We start from the raw sequence: 14,164 nt of genomic DNA on the forward strand, positions 1-14,164 counted from the left end.
TTATATTATGTTTTATCGTTTTATGTCATACGAAAATTATAAATTATAAATTGTATTATTATAATAATATGGATGCTTGTAGATGATGGACGTTGCCAAATCGTTTACCGCGCAACGTTCGGGTAGTGTCCGCTAGATAGAGCTCGCCGTGATCATAACAAGTCGTGTCTGCGATCTGCGTTTGCGTGCGCCACTCCGAGAATCTTGTGGTCTTTCCTCCGGGCGGCACACCGGTGCGTCGTGCATGTTTGTTTTTGTTGTTTGTTGTGGCGCAGTGTCTCGACGAATGCGTCGCTGGTCGTTGTATCGTCGTCGCCGTCATGTAAAATCTTTTTTTTCTTCGTTTCATTCGTGATTTTTCGGTTTCTTTCAGTCATTTTCACACCGATTTTTGTCGCCGTTTACTTAATTGTTTGTTATATTAAAATTATATTTTCTTACACTTTTTACATACTGAAATTATATTACACACACATTTCGCGCACGTATAATATCGTATTGAATATCCGTTGTAAACTCGCACACAGTGTGGTTCAGTCGAATGCGAATTGTACAAGAACTGCCGAAGATCAGAACAGACGTCATCAAACCGTGTATATATAGTACAGTACTCAGCATCACCTGTCGGCCGAGGAATTTAAATGCTGGGCGATTGATCATAAGGTATTATCATAGGTTTTATTTCAATATTGCATTATAATTTATATAATTGGAACATAGACATTAACATACGTTATTATTAGTATGCTAAATCTACATAATTTTAACTACGATTTTTCGCTATGTAACTCTCGCAGTATCATATTATAATTTATATTGCATTGTCGTAAACTCGTAATGTCGCTAGCTCGTTCTAGTGCCCAAAATGGCTTGGTTTATAAAATGCTTAGTATACTTTGAAGAAAAGATCCAACCCTTGATACGCAACCCTTTTTGAAAATCGTCTCCAATCACCGATATTATCAGTTAGGCGTTAAAATGACGGAGATTTAATGCAAATTTACATTTCTTAGTTTGGCCAATAATATTGACATCAGTATAAAAATCAGAACTAACAGTTGAGTCTTCAAAGGTCGAAGGTTTGAACTGAAAAATCACTGTTATTGATTTGTAATCAACCGAGAGGCGACGAACGGTAAATTGAGTATATGGTTAGCAAATTATTATCATAGAACAATTAACAATAAACGGAAAGAGTAGAGTTAATAGTGCAAAACCTATGCATAGAAAGTTATTAGTGGAAAACCAATTTGGAATTTACTTCAATCTTTGTCCGTACAATTTTGTATTATAGATTAATTAAAATACAGTAAGTACCTATGGAGATACATTTGCACGGACCTTCTGCATTTTATAAAAACCAAAATCATTTATACCACAGTTGTCCCTTGTTAATACCTACACAAATTAATTGTAACAATAATATTTATTAAATTTTAGAAATCCGGGAATTTTTCTATTCATTATAAGAAATTTTCTATTTATATGCACATTTTCAGTACCTAATTATATTGTGATAAATTATAATAATAAAACAAAATTATATTTAATTTAAAAAAAATAAAAATAGTTTGTTTTTTGGATTGTATAAAAGATTTTTATATGGTTTCTTAAATTGTACTATAAGCTTGAAAAATAATAAACATTGCGTCATTACCACATTGATAATAATATGAATCTACTTTAAACACGTACTTTTGTCTTTCATGAGTACTTGTAATTTACATTATAAAATTAGAACTTAACAGATTTAGAATTGTTAAAAATATGTCATTATTTTCTGTTTCAATAATTAAATAACATTTGCAAAATTCAGTTATACTTATAGTATTATTTATTTGTAAAATTTGTGTACGCTTCAGAATAAAGTGTACTTTGTTTTGTTTAAAAATCGTCATTTAGAATTAAATACTATTAAAATTATCAAGAAATTAAAAATTACATTTAAGAAGTAATAATGGGATTTTATTTTTTATTAATCTGCTGCCTTTACGTTTAGTAGATATTAATATTTGGTTCAGAATCTCACGAAGAATGGAAAGTTTTTGACATTATTGTTATTGACAATAATTGTCTTCCAATTATGTATTTGGTGTTTGTCCAAAAGTATATTGTTAATGGTGAGAGTTTAGTTTGAAAACAATTATGCGCCAAAAAGTTAGAAAGCGGACATCAAAAATAGTTTTATTTAATTACTTATCTATAATATTTATATAAATAATAATCTATAAGCATCTATTATGACTTTATGAGCGATTTATTCGTGTTTGATAACTTAAAAAAATTATAAATATAATATTATTCTATTCGTAGATGCACAGCTATTAGTCATTGTATTTTAAAATGTTAAAAAATACGAATCAACAGTTTAGAATTAAGAATGAAAACAAATAGTCATTATAAATACATTAAGATTCTACTTGTATAAGAAGCCAGTATAATATTATCCCTAGGTATCTTCTTTAATTGACTAATCTTCAGTGTTATAATGATGACTGATACATTTTGTTATTATTATTTATTATCACTTAAATAAAGTAGCTTATATCATCCACTAGATTCCTTATAGTGCTTTTCTAAAAAGAGTTCTATAAAAAAATATATTATATCAGTAAACAGTTTGGTTCAAAATAAGAAATTATATTTAAAGTTTAAATTAAAATATTGTAATTTTTACTTGGTTAGTTAACTTATAGTAAAATTAAAGGTAAATATAGGTAAATAATTTAAATATTTATACTGTTATTATAATATGTATTTAATTTAAATAGAAAGTCATGTGGAGTTATTAAAACACGAATTTCTTAATATTTTCACGAGCAATATGAAACTTTTTAATTTTTTTTTATATAAACAGATATTTATTTTGTAATATTATTCAATTACTTTATTAAATTTATTTTCCATATTAATATTAATGAGGTATGTACCTTACCATTTAAATGTTTTTTATAATAAATATACATTATATAACTTAGTATCGTTTTTATTAGGTATTTTTTTTTTTTTATGGACATTTTCTACCTAATTGAAATTATATTTTAAAAATTTCAAGTTCTTGACTTTATGAATGTCAACAGATTAAATGTTAGATAATGAGAGATTGGTTGATATTGCCGCATTTGCAAAAAATTTTCAAACCAAAACATAATTATAAGAAAATTAATGTAATCATTACCACACATAATTTGTTGTTATTGTAATTCAAGTTGAATTTTTAATAATCGTAGTATATATGTTGAATTTTTATCAAATATTTATATTAGCACTTTATATACATACCTAATAAAATGTTATAATTATTTTTTGATCTTATTAAATTATTTATAGACAAAAAAAAATAGTCAAAAGCTCATTATTTTATACAAGATTCTTTTAAGATGGTGTTAAAAGCAGTTAAAACATTGAAAATACAGTCATCATGTTGTTTTAAGCTTTTGAAGTTCAAATTTTAACAAAACTTGTCAATTATCAGTATTTTACCTTGTATTTTATAAGTAGTAACAAAAAGATTTCACGTACAAGTATTTCACAGTAAGATTTTGTTTAGTAATTTCGAATATCTAAATTACACCGATACCTCTATCTATATTTTTTGATGTAATAAACATGTACGTATATACTAATGTATATGTATACATTTTTTACGGAGGAAGTGTACAAAACTCTTATAAGTACTGTCCAAAAATAGGTGTTTTAATGTATAATGCCTTTTTAAAAAAACTTCATAATATATGAAAAAAAAATTTCAAGTTTGATTCAATCCCCTTAATTTGAGGGTTTATAATGTATAATTTATAGTGATGCTTTAATGCCTTGTGTATACAGTTAATATGGCCTATAGGTACTATCAAATTTAAGGTGTTACGGTTTAAACTATGAACCATCACATTTTACAACTAATAATTAATATTAAAAAAAACACCGACAGGGTTGTCTATTAAATATTGTTCTATATATATAACATATACTTTATATAATCAGTGCTTGATGTTGTTATGTTTGTTTTTCGTGGACTAAAAATAATTGGTTTAAGATATAAAAAAATGTGCATAATAATATGTGACATATTTTGTGAAATATAATATCCTCATCCTTATATACATAAAAACAGGCCTTTTTAAAATTTATTTAGTATTTGACGACACTATTGTAATTTTTTTACTATTTTTTTTTAAACGAAGAGATGATGTATTTAAATGTTATGATATTTTGGCGAGGCTTTCGTATAATTGTACGATGTTTTTTTCACAAAGTTGTTAAATTATAAAATGTATTGTACCTACTACCTATATAGTCTGTCATGCTAAACTGGTTATCGCTTATGGCTGGGTGTCATTTGGGAATGTACAGAAAAATTGATTTTGGTGGGTCCCTCGCTGGACAGAGTATATAGCTTATTATTATACAAATAATTGCATTTTAGTTCAAAACTGCGCACTGGGAAATTCAACTAATATTATATATATATATATACATGTATTATTATAATTTTTATGAATATAAACTTATTATAATATTAAACTGTAATATTATATTTTTAAGATTTTTATAAAAAAACATTTTTCTATAACATCCCTTTTTTATAAAGATCGTAAAGGTCCGAATTGATCCAAGTATACTTAGTGGTAGTATGGATTTGTTGACTAGTTATTTATAGCTACCACTTATCAATATCTAACTTAAAATATTTCATTGTGAATCATTTTTCATATAATTATTACAATAGGTACATATACATATTATTCATACTTATAATATTAACAAATAAAGTTCCTCCAATTATACCCACTGCTTTACCTTAATTACGTAATTTCAATTATCATCTTCACTGTGCCACTATATTATACTAATACAACTCAATACAGTATTAAAATTTCACATTAGTGTATTCATATTTTATTATTAAACATTGCCGATAATCTACTTTATTTAAATTTCATACTTGGTTATTTATTTAATTTTATGTTAATGTGTATAGTGTTTTCTTATGGTAGATAAAGTAAAACAAAACAATTATTTGTCACATACTTTAAATAAATAAATTAAAAATATATAGTATAATATTAATACTTAAATACATCATCATTTTTTAATTGCTTTTAGTAGTCATAAATATTATATCATGACAAATTATTTAAATAAAATAGTAAATTAAGAAAACCAGCATAAGTAAATAATCTATTTTATCCGTTTTATTTCGTAGACTGTACCTACATTTTATACGAGCTAAATATGAGCAATTATTTTGCTTATATATACATTATTTAATTTATCTTGTTTAGTATATCAAATCTTAAGTCTTTCGAGTATGGTAATTTTATCATAACTGTTTATTTATAATAAAATACCTTAGTAAATAATGCTTCCTACTTAATACTTAATACTTAATACGTGTTGATGCTTACCTATATAAAATTCGTGATCTTATCAGTTTTTTTAAAAATAATTAATCATTTTCAAATAATTCTAGTGTTAATAAAAAGATTAGATCACTCAATTCATAAACATTAGCTTAAGCTGCATTTTAACAATAATATATTGTATAATTTGACTATTATTTAAGTTTATTGAACATTACTTATAACTTATAAGTCAATACTGAAATTTACTTGAGAATGGTGTGAAATTGTGAATAGATTCGTGGTATAAATAAACAAAAATTAGTTTGAATATTTTAAAAATATTATTGTGCTTCAGCCTCAAAGATCCCATCCATGGGTGCGCCACTGAGAAACTCACATATTATTATAGATTTACTTATAATTAAATAATAATAACTTAGTAAAAATAAAACAATTACGCAAATAATAGCCAATAGGTCCATCGTCCATCAATATGACATTATATTATGTATTATGTATTATTATACTTTGCTATACATTTCTATATGATGTTCAATGTTGAACAGTTATTTTTAGTGTATATCATCATCGTTTTATAAGCAGGTGTTATTTTGTGCTAGTTTCTCTGAGGATTTCCGCAATAGGTCATTATTGTCAAAATCTAGTTGGTTTTATTATTAATTATTTAGTAAAATAGGTACTTTAATATTTTATAATTTGCTGGAATCTTGTAAGTAGACAATTACTATAAAATTTTATATTTCAATAAAATTAACAAATTCAAACATTTAGAAAAATACTTACCTAATACTAATTTTATTTAGAATAATACTTAGGGTAATCATTATAGAAAATAATATTTTAATTATTAATCTTAAGTATTCATTGCTTAATAGTATTAGTTATTACTTATATTGTTAAATAATTGTTGTTAACCTTAGATTTATGATTTATTTTAGTGAAAGAAATATTTAATACGAAAAAGAATATAATATTTGTTGATAATGTTAATTATCATTATCTTTAAAATAAACGTTTATTGTTTTCAAATAATAAATGTATAATATTACATTTAAAATTAAAATGTATGTGTATAGGTTTATATATTGTAAGCATATTAAAAAAATAATAGTACTAACATTTTGGGGAACTGGTTGAAATGTTGACAATTGGGAATTATACGTAATTCATTACTACTTATTATGCATTTGAATCGATAAAATTTTGTTTGAATTTAATAAGTACGTAGAGTTTTGAATAAAAAAAAGTTATAACTAAAATTTTATATGACTTGTATATAGCCAGGTTATATTGGTGAAAGTATTTTTCGGAGCTTTTTCATTGTTTTAATGTCCCTATTGTTACTCATGACTATCGTCTAGAGATTGCTTATCCGTATTCTTATTTCTTTAGTTTATTTGTTTCTTGATAATAAAATAAATTTTTTGTAATTTCTCAATGTCTGCGTATAACGTTACCGTTGACTATAGCTTAATATCGTTTAAACTTTAATGACGTGCTAGTAGGTACAAAATAATATGATACATAATATAATATACTTTCTTAACATCTTGGTAGCTTAGCCACATTGGTCGAATTATTGTAATTAAAATCAGGTATAATATTATGTTCACAAGTAATGTTGCAGTTTTATCACCCGTCATCATGATATTATTTATTATTATAATAATAAATTAATATCCAACATATAAACCACATCTACCTCTCTCTAGTACTTACTAGAGAGATGGTATTGTGTGCCATATCATATCTATACTGAGACTGACTAAACTTTGAGTACATAGTACCGTAGCGGCTTGGTATATAACAACAAGAACAACAATGGCAACAGTAATAACAATAATAAAAATATCAGAAATAAAAACGACAACAGTAATTATTAATGAGTGGCGATCGGCGTGCCGCGTATTAGTGCAAATCTAATCGTCATATAGACACCAACTATGTAATACCACCCGTAAAATAAACAGGATAATTATTATAAATCGCACCGTGTGGCGGTGGCTGCGACGTTCGTGTGGTGTTGTGTAATACAATCCCGATGGCATTTGGGAAACAAAGACTGTCGGGAAACATTCAGGTCGTACATTCGACGAAAGACGGAGGTGAGAGAGAGAGAGAGAGAGAGAGAGAAAGAGAGAGAGAGAGTGAGCGAGCGAGAGAGAGCACCGCTGGTCGGATAAAATAGGTGCTCTCCGGTCGGTCTAATCTTTGGCGTGCGCGAGTGCGAGTGTAAGTGTGTGTATGTACGTGTACGGGTACGTGTGTTGCTGATGGGAAAGAGGGAGTTAAAAATAAAAATAAAAGAGGAAAAAAAAATACCAATCCAGTTTTAATAATACCGTCGCGAGCGGTGCCGTTTGCGTGTGCCGTGTTCCGCGCGTCTACTTTAAGTATATACAATAAAAGTGTGTATAGTTAAATTGTCGCTGCGGCTGGACGTCGTCGTATAGCCGACACCGCCGCCGCGCGCCGACATCTGGCAAGCTACTTTTTCCCCCTATAGTTATGTCACAATGCCGTGAGAACGATTGTGGGCGGAGGGAGGTCTGTGTATGAAAAATAAAAATCACAAAATTGTAGCGAAACGTACGAATAGCGTAATGATATACCCGTGGTTGTATTCTTGTATATTATATCACTATTATAATATTATACTCTGTAGTATTTCAAATTTCAATTTAAACTCATTAATATAATATAATTCTATTTTGGCACATGAGGTATCCTAATACCTATATTAAGCGTCAAAGAAGTATGCAGTGCGCGGCATCGACCTTGAATGACAAATTATCGTTTATTGGGACAGGCCGAAATAAACCAGTACGTATAACGTTATGTACACAGCCACACTGCAGGTTTATATTATCATCCGTGTATACGACAAAAATTGTCCATGGCGCAAAAACTCGCGATTTTCATCACGTCGACCTCGCCCCCACCTGACCGCCAAACGTTTGCGCATAATAGTAATATAATATTATAATTAAATGTCGAGATAATCGTTGACAGATCTGATTTGTCGCTTATGTCCTTCCAGTAATATTCGCCCGCGCTTATAACATCAGACACTCGCGTAACAGTAATTATACGTTTTTACTTCTTTAAGTCAATCAAAATATTTTAATACCTATTACAAATATATTTTCTAAGTCATTTAAGGTGTTTAATGATCATAAAATATCTTTGTATGAAAATTAAAATGTATAAAACTATAAAAGTAAAACCTCTAATATAGTAACATCCACGTTATCGTAGCTGAATGTATGCAAATATCATACATCATAAGTATTGCAATTTGATATAATACTCAAATTAATTATAACCATTATCAACTACTGCGTTGACAAAACACTCTTCATAACCCTGATGTTGTGATTTATTACACATGTACATTGTAAAGTGTACGTGAATATTTCGTTAGGACAGTTGTATAGGTACCTACACCAGTTTTCAGCGGTGGTAAGATATATATTAAGTTCACTGTATTTTTCGCGTACGAGGATAATAAGAGCGGAACGAAAGGCGTCAATGACTTATCCGGTCTTGTAGAGTTTTATTATTATTACCATATTATTATCATTTCGGTTTGGCGTTTCGGCCGTGTTTACTCTATACCATTAGGCACTGACTTACTGTTAACGTTGATGTCGTGAACATTATATTTATACTCTACTTATATAGTATTATTACTATAGAAACACGGAATATAATCTTTCATTTGTCCAAAACGGATTATGGAACTACCATAATATGCGCGGTATGTATCAGCTCGCTCGAATAGCTGTAAACATAGTTGGGCAGACAATACCTTCCTACTAAAAAAATTTTCCGGGCTGGCGGTTTATTGCGTGGTAGTTTTCGAGTTCAGCAATTTATATTGCGTAAGTTATCATCGTGGTAAACAGAGTTAGTAATATATTTTATTGTGTAAATATGTTTAATGTATTACGTTATCATTGCGGCTAACAAATAACTGATCCTCTGTCTCTAAGATTTAAAAATTTCTAACTTATGTTGGCTAAACTATAGTTTTGATTGAAAACGATTTAGTTGATTACATTTTCATCATAATTGAATGGAATGAGTTTTTGGTACCTATCATTTTATTCTTAATTTTACAATTATAATTACTTTTTACGACTTATTGATATTTTTAGTAAATATTTTCTATAGGTTCACAATTTATTTGTGTTTATGTATCATAAAATAATATAATACAATATTATTATGTAGTTACTTAATACTTATTTGTAAACAGTTCTAAAAAGTATAATATGGTATACTATAGTTATCGGAGATGTATTAAAAACGATCTGCCATACCTGGTACTTCATAAACAAAATTGATTTGAAAAAATAATAATTAGTGGGTACCGGATACCGGTTTTGTATATCTAATAAAGCATCTATTTAATAACGATGCTCGATAGTTAAAAGTTTAATACACATTAAGAAAAAACGTCATCTTTCGTATCTGTATGATTTACTATATTTAGTATTTTATATAATAAGAATACTGAATTAATTAATTAGAAAATCTAAATTAATTAGAAATAGTATAGGTACACTAATACACATGGATATAATATTTATATTAGAATATAGGAGTATACTAATTTAATGAATTTAGTGTTTATTTAATATAGGTACACTGAATTTTTACCAAATACTACTATAAAAGATTATACTATAGAACTATAGAAGTATTGAATATTATATTATATATTGTGACCAAATATAATAAAATATTTATTTTTTAATATTATTTAATTATATTCATCTTTTGTAATTATAGCTTTCCTAAAATAATGAAAGTTAACTGTAGTATATGAGCATAATATAATATAATGTAATATTTTTGAATATGAAATAGTTGCTTTGAAGTAAAAAAAAAAATGTTAAAATTTTTTTTTCCGTTTTCTTTATGGGATATTCTGTGTAAGTATTAAAATAAGAGAACGAGAGTTAAATTTTGCTTAGGTTTATTTTGCCAGAATTCTGTCAATCTATGTTTGTGTTACAATTAGGAACTTAAGACCATAACATTTTAAATAGATACCTATGATATTATTTGCATAGTAATTTATTTTTTATTTTTTTATTTTAACCAATGAGTCATAATATGGATTATACTAATATAGTCACTTATTCATTACTATGAGTTATGTACTTGTGCCACCCACAGACTACCACATGAAAAAATAATAATATCTACTAAATCCGGATTCAATATTATAATTTATTAAAATATACAACTTATTTTATTTCTCATCATTAAAGCTATATTTATTTTTATTGTGGGATATTGTTCATTATATTTTTATACTGAAATGTTTGATTATAATGAATTACATTATAATGTGTAAATATATTGTGTTTTGTTGTATATATATATTTAAGATTAGTGATTAAAATTTAATGTCATTTTTAATTTAATTGAGTGTATTTTTATTTAAAATAAAAATAAACTATTAATGTGTTGGGATTGCGTCTAAAGCATGTATAAGAACTTACTTGAGAAATATAAACAGTAGTACTATTTTCTTCATAAAATTTAAACATCTATTAAAACTATATAGTATACAATAGATTAAAGTAATTAATATTTACATTATACTTGTTATAGTGCTTTAAAATTTCCTAATTAGGTATTTTTAAAGTAATATTAGTCATAACTCATTATTCATTAAATTATGTTTGTAATAATAGAATTTTTATATAATTGAAGCAGTCTAGATATACTTGTCACAAGGTCATAATGAATTTTTTTCGTCAACAAACTTTTGTCATCTTATTCAATATTGTCGATCTAATTGGTAAATAGAACAATAGTTGTAATGATGTGAAAAATACATTAACGGTATTCATCTTTATGGAATATGCTTGAAGCATGATAATAATTACTCATACAATAAAATATATAATAATAATATAATATTCTCAGAAATATATTTTGTGTGGTATTTCAAAAATAAATAAATATTTATGTATTATGATTTTTAAATACGTTTGCGTTAGTGGCACACCTTTTATTTGGGCGTGATTAAACTTTCCGTGTATGCCTCAGTGTATGCTTTGTTTGCGTGTACCCAGGCTCCGATTTACCAATTCATGGACCTAGTAAAATTTTAAATTTTAAAATATTGGTCCCCTTAATCATTAAATAAAATTTTATTGTTTAAAATATAATTATTTAATATACAAGAAAATTTTATATTTTTTAAAAACTTAAATGTATACGCTTAATAACATAATATTTAAATTATAATTATACAAACTAATAAGCATTTTTTTTAAAAAAACAATTTATACCTACTTTTGATTTTAATAATACTTTTATAAAACTATATTTTTTAAGTTAAACTTTATTGAAGTGTTTACAAACATTTTCTGGCTTTTTGTTCTGAAAACTTTTCAATAATATTGACAAAACATATTATGTTGACTGCTAAAAATATAGTTAGAAATAAAATTAATTTTATTTGCTTATTGACGGGCTTCTTTTGGGTTCAGTACAAATATTTTTGCATAATGTGGCCCTGTATATAATAATGCCATTTAAGCTTCTTGAAAATATTCTTATGTATTTATATATTATATAATGTCTTGCGGTTCTGTCGAACGAATGTATTTTTTTCTATAACTGTTCCGTGTCATCATTTGATACGTTCAGCAGCATCAGAGTTCGTTTTAGAATTATTTATTAGTTCTTCGGTAGCGGCGACAGCAATACGAATAAAAAAAAAAAAATGAAAAATAAAGTACAGGAGAATTCATCGTCGTCATATGACAAACAACAACAACAACAACAATAATAATAATCACGTTTTGTGCCTTACAAAATATTTTTTGGCCACGTCCCGAACAAAGTATTCGTTATGGAGTAGAACACAGTTTTAATAACGAAATAATACGCGTGTATACCAGTAGACTATAGTGTATATATAAGTATATAATATTTGAAAGAGAGAAAAAGACCAATAACCGGAGGAGGATTATTTCGACGGAACGCAGAGCACATGTCACGTTCACATCACGGCACATTATCGCGGAGACGGGTCGACGGCCAATTGACATGGCTACTAATCGAAAATATCGATCTACGTATATCATATCTATCTTCGCCTTCGTTGAAATTATTATTATTATTATCATCATCGTCATCATTATTATCATTGTTGTGGTGTAGTACGTTGTTGTCGCCCTTGTTATATGCGTGCGTGTGTGTATTGTGTATTCGGTATATTCTGTATCTTATAATATATTATATAGTAGCGACGACGGTGGCGACTTCGGCGATTATAGAGGCGCAAAATATATCGAAAAAAGCTTCTTATTTATGTACACACCATTGATCGTCCTCAGTACCTATATGATTGCATTCCGAAGCTTTTGAAGGAATTGGACCTGGACGGTTTCGGGTTCATTATATTTGGGGCTGTATATAATTGTATATTATTACGTATATTTTTGATTAGTTGTGCCATTGCCATCGACCTTTGTCTATACTTAATGTATATTCAATATTGATACACTTAATACGTTGTTTGAATAAACCTAAATGAGGACAATAAAAAACGCAGTTATCATATATATAGCATATAAATAGGTACACATGATGTACCGGTTTAATTTTTTTCTATACGGTGAAATTTGTCGTTTTTCATATTCGAATGCGTGGTTATAAATACATGAAATTCGAGTAGAATTGAAACATAACAGCAATGTAGTTTATTTAAATAAAATCCATTTGCGGGAAGAAGGTTATGTTGCAGTTGTCAACTGACGTGATGCTGGTTGACGTTCGTATTTAAACTACATTTTTCGTGATGAAAATTTAGACTAGGGTGACTCGCCGTTATGATTGTATACATAAAGTTAGGCGTTGGCCACCGATTTTCATGTACTCGTAAAAATTAGTTGAATGAATTGCAAATTGTTTGTTTATAACAAATGTGTTAAAATTAGTCTATAGAAAACGGTCGTACTATCTAGGGGTTAGATCTGCTGATTTATATATTAACTTATTTTGATTTAAGCTTATGTTCATTTTATTCTTTGAGTAGAATATATAGTTGAATAAGCCATTAAAGTTACAATAGGAACGTACTTGTATATTTTATGCGTTAGTCATTGGCTGCTTAGGAGTTATGTTGGTCATAGTGCTTTAGTACTTCGAAAGTATCATAATTCAATGTATTAATTTTAATTTTAATATAAATTAACATAAGTATCATTTTTTTATTTAATAAAAAAATATGATAACTTTATTAGTTCAAAATCTATTAGTTAACAATAGTAATATTACTTGTGTAACGAATATAATTTTAAAATTGGACTTGCACAATAGTTTTTATTTTGTCTTTTTATCATAATTTAATAATATAGTTAAACTATTATTTATATAATATCATTATCATACACTCTCTAATATTGCAGTAAGTATTCATTTAAGATCATTTTATCATTTATTTAAATTAAAAATATATTAAATTTAAATAGTTTACGTAGTAACCAATTATTTGAAGTTTTGTTTAGACCTATATTCAAGCTAAATATTTAAATCATTAGTTTAAAATTTTTTTTTTTAAATAAAATACTAAAACATTTGCTACATGAATTGTTATTTAAATTATTAATAAAACTAGAATCGTATTATTATTGATAGGTGGACTCAGATTAAATAATATAATAGTAGGTATATATTTACACATCTGTGTATGTTAAAAAATATCAATGTATTAATTTACACTTGAAACATGATAATAATACATTGAGAATATTAATATTATAATA

The 14,164-nt window shown here is 26.8% G+C and overlaps 1 protein-coding gene across 2 annotated transcripts in view; it reads left to right on the forward strand.

Moving 5' to 3' along the window:
• Positions 1-218: 218 nt before the first annotated feature.
• The window catches only part of LOC113549008, a 51,241-nt gene continuing 37,295 nt past the window's right edge, over positions 219-14,164 (forward strand). For both annotated transcript variants that reach the window (XM_026950143.1, XM_026950142.1), the window contains exon 1: positions 219-663. The gene's annotated coding sequence lies outside the window, so the exon portion shown is untranslated. The remainder of the gene's footprint in view (positions 664-14,164) is intronic.

This window comes from Rhopalosiphum maidis, chromosome 1 (assembly GCF_003676215.2).
Source record: "Rhopalosiphum maidis isolate BTI-1 chromosome 1, ASM367621v3, whole genome shotgun sequence".
Lineage (NCBI taxonomy): Eukaryota > Metazoa > Arthropoda > Insecta > Hemiptera > Aphididae > Rhopalosiphum > Rhopalosiphum maidis.